The following is a 4499-nucleotide window of genomic DNA, read 5'->3' as shown; positions in this document are numbered from 1 at the left end:
TTGATGAGTTTTAAAAAAAAAGACAGAAAAACATATAAACAGTTTTGGGTTTGTTTTTTTTTCCAGATGTGCATAAAAGAGCCAACAGGATCCAGTTTACAATAAATATCTCGTTTGAAAACTTCCATTTCAAACTGTGGAAGTTGTGATAAGATCTGGGAGACCTGCAGAGCACAAAAAGTTCAAACTTTGATATTTTCTTCAAATGAGTCCTATTTCCAAATAAAATAAACAATAAAAAAATGAAACTAGAACTCCTTGAAGGAACGCGCATCGCCCTCCGCTTTGGAGGCCAAAGTTTTAAACACAGATCATGTGATCTGTTAGCGCTTAAAGTACGTACAAATCCCAGACCTGGAGTAAATTTGTTCATATTGATGAAAGGTGTGTGTCCTTCGTCAGTGTGGTAATCATAACCTGCTACCAGGAAGGGTGGGCAATCATGTAACCGCCTGTTTATTTACCAAAGTATTTTATAATGCAGTAAACAGATTTTATTAAAGCTCCCAGAAAGTAACCACTGGACGTACAAATACAACCGATTAACGTTTGGAGTCAACCTGATTCAGGATGGCTGCCAGTTTTACAGAGACTGAGCTAAGATTTGGTGTGGTAGTAGCTGAGAATCATCCCCATCAAGTACTCTGAGGGCTAATAAAGTGCACAAGAGCTTTGAAACTTTGGCCTTCAAGGCAGCAGAAATATACATTCCTTCAAGGAATGTTGGTTTCATTTTATTTTATTTTATTTGTGTGATTTATACGGGACCTGTTTATCAGAAAACATCTGCAACCTGAGTAGAAACGTCGACATCTGAAGTATGAGCAAAGCAGCAAGCGGAGCGTCAAATTTAAAGATATAAAAACAAGGGCGGTGTTTACCATAAATGTTGTAAAAATATGATGTGTTCAAAAAAAAAAAAAAAAAAAACCCAGCAGCTTTAAAACACGAGTCTTATGACTCTCTGGACTCTTGGGGATAATCAGTGACAAGTTGGACTCGTGACGGCTAACTGGATTTTCAAACTCCAGAGGACAATGGAGCACATTTACAAACAGGCCTGACGAAAAAAAAAAAAAAAAATCACTCAGCCTCGCTGGCAACGCAAATTTGCAAAATTCCCCCTGCAGAGACGTGAACTCAAGCAAGCTGTTTTGTCCTAAATCCTCCAAAAAACAGCAACAACAACATCTTAAAGTTTGTTAAAGGCAAGCTTATGTTCTGTTTATGTGGCTCCAATAAGAGTTGGAAATATTTTTCGACAGCAAAAGGAGAAAATGCAGGTTTTCTTTTTGTCATAATGCACGACCAAAATGCCGTTTAGTGTCAAAATGGGACAATTAGTTGCGCTTTACTTCAATACTCTAACCCTGGTGACAAAAGACTCCAAAATCCTTTCTGGTTCATTTCATTTTTGTGCTTATGAGGTTCCTGTTGGACAACTTTTTACTCGTTACTCATATATTTAGAGTAAAATGTGCCTCTTTAACACAGAGCCTTAGAAAAAAGATGTTTGAATTTGGGTAATTTGTTCAGAGTATTTTCAGTATTAAACGGTGTGGAGTAGCTGTAGCCTGACTGGAACAAATCAGCTGTGATTTAGATGTTGCTCAGCTTTGAGTCAGGAGACCAGAACCATGTGATTTCTGTAAGAAAAACAGGAAGGACCGGATGGCGTCCTGTTTTCGTGGCTCGTATGTGTTTCGACGCACACACGAAAACATCTGAACTGTACTGGAGCATCACAGAGTTATATTTTCACCAGTGCAGCTAATGGAGCACAGTTTGCATCTGTGTCTTCCCTAACAAGCCAGGTCTTGTTCATGTAAACCTCATACACTCATCTTTTGTTTGCAGCAAGTTGTTTTTCTTCGAAAAGTCTGTATGTTGGAATGAATGTTGTTTTTTTGTCCCGAGGCTCGCCTTAAAGTCTTGATAATTTGCTCGGTGTGACACAATCTGATCCTTCGGTGCCCGATTCTTTAGGGTCTTTGCTGCTCAGAAAAAAACGGCTCCGGATTTTGGTTTTTAGCTGCTGTGGTTAATGAGTTTAAGTAGACTGAAATAACTGCGTCATACCAGGCCAGGCCCTTCCGAAAGTAAGCCGTTTGTTGGATTGAGCTGATAATGAACAGAGGTTCATGTGTGCTTGTTTAAAAAACAAAAAAAGCTCAAAAATAAGGGGAAGTTCTAAGAGACATGAGGGTTCTCCCACACTGTATTTCTGTCATCAGCCACCTACCTGCTGGGGTTTTTTTTTTAATTTTTTATTTTCGGAGCTAGAGCTGTTGCCTCCCAGCAAGAAGGTTGCAGGTTCGCTTCCCGGCCTGAGGCCTTTCTGGGTGGAGTTTGCATGTTCTCCCTGTGAACACGTGGGTTTACTCCGGGTACTCCGGTTTCCTCCCACAGACCAAAAAACATGCATGTTAGGTTAATTGATGACTCTAAAATTGTCCCTAGGTGTGAGTGAGAGTGTGAATGGTTGTTTGTCTCGTTCGTCTATATGTGGCCCTGCGATGGACTTGCGACCTGTCCAGGGTGTCCCCCGCCTCTCGCACAGTGACTGCTGGGGATAGGCACCAGCTACCCGCGACCCGGAATGGAGAAGCGGTTAAAGAAAATGGATGGATGGATTTTCGGAGCTGTACAGTCGCTCAAACTGACCCTTTTGGCCATAAAAGGAGCACTTATGAAACCGCTCACACGAGGAAAGATTCGAGCAGATTTGCTCTAATTGGAGCCTTTAAACTGCAACCCAGACTCACTTAATGCCTTCCTTTAGTTTAGAAAATGAGTAAAAAAATAAATAAAAGTCTCATCTGAACTAAATGACATTTAAAATCTTTACCTTTTCTTTCACTTTGGTCTATCATTGTCATAGTTTAGAAGAATAGTTGGTTTGTTGAGGCTTTTTTTTTTTTACTTTCCTCCGTTAGAAAGAAAAAAGTGGGTGGGTGGAAACAGAGATTAACTGCAATTAGCATTGACTGACCTCACCCCCGACTGGTCACCAGTCACTTCTTAACAAGACGCCTTCCAAAAGAATGCCTGCATCCCAATTCTCTCAATTATGCAAATGAGGTTGAAATCAGTAGTTAGAGTGTGTGTGTTTTTTTCATTTTGTTAATGAAAGCTGGGAGAGCCTCTAAATGGGATGGCAGTGCTTTTAGGTTTCTGCTCTGTCCTCTCACAGGAAGCTGGGTTCATCCACACTGTTGAAGTGGAAACAAAGAAAAAAAAAAAAAAGGAGGTTTTCAACAATTTGGGAGATTAGGGGCCAGTTATCAAAGTGGATTTATTGTGCCTTGTTCAGGCGAAGGATGAAAATACCCCGTGGGCATGCTAAGAGAGGGTCATGGGACTCCCAAAAGGATTACCTTGAACTGGAGTCATGAGACTTGGGCGAACAAAGACCTCGCTCACATGCTCATCATATTAACCGGCCCTCATAAAGTGAAGAAGTTTCATGTCTTGTGGGGATTCAATGGGAGCGCCTGACTGGGAGAGGAAGGCTCGGCGAGAGGAGCAGCAGCAGCAGCAGCAGACTTCCCTGCAGCAGAGGCGCAGAGACAGAACCGAGGGGCTCCAGCACAGGATTGCGTGTAAGTGCATCCTACAACCACGGCTCTCTCCAAATCTAATTTGAACACTTTTAGGAGAACCGACCCCGGGCCCCTGCCTCTAATGCTGTCATATTTGGACCGTGGAGCGTGCAAGGTGAATTCAGCCGAGTTCAACACGAGCAGGCAGACAGCGCTGCAGGAGCTCTGGCTGCTCAGTGATGCGCAACAACACGGTGACAGAACTTTGCCAAAACGAGAGCCAAAAGGGCGGCAAAAAGGAAAAAAGAAAATTATGAAACAGGATGAGAATTCGTCTGCAAAAAAACTTAGAGACGCAAGAAGAAAGAGCAAACAAGCCAATGCAAAATAAACCCTCCTAAAAGTTCATTTAAGAGTTGAATCAACTGTTTTAGCAAACTTTTATAAATAGCAGACAAGGTTTGGAAGCTCATGCTATGAATATTGCAGAAACTACATTTGATAACACTGGTGGTGCATGATTTATACAAAGCTATTCTTCATCTATAAATGTTTCATTTAAACTGTACACAGACAAGCGCGTTGTGGTTTTGAGGTCATGTGCTTAAAGATTCAAATATAACCAAAGCAGTGAGGAAAAATAATGTGCAAAATGCATATACTGTGATATATATGAGCAATCCAACAACGTAACCTCTCTAAATGTTTGTTTAAACAGAAAGCAGTTTGAGGTAAGTTGTGGTTTTCCAAGCTGGTTTTCTTTGTCCCTCCTGATCATCACAAGACACCAGCAGATTATTTTAACGGTCTTCGATTTAAGCTCGTCTTCTAAATAGAGACGTTCCAGGATCACGATGCAATTAAAGGTGTTTATTCTTTCTGAGGTTTGGATTTGAACCGATTTGTGGGACTATTTTGCTTCAGCTGACTTTAGTTTTAATTGGACGGTCACTGCCA

This window comes from Kryptolebias marmoratus, linkage group LG11 (assembly GCF_001649575.2).
Source record: "Kryptolebias marmoratus isolate JLee-2015 linkage group LG11, ASM164957v2, whole genome shotgun sequence".
NCBI lineage: Eukaryota > Metazoa > Chordata > Actinopteri > Cyprinodontiformes > Rivulidae > Kryptolebias > Kryptolebias marmoratus.
The sequence above is the reverse complement of the archived record's forward strand: the minus strand, read 5'-3'. Positions refer to the sequence as shown.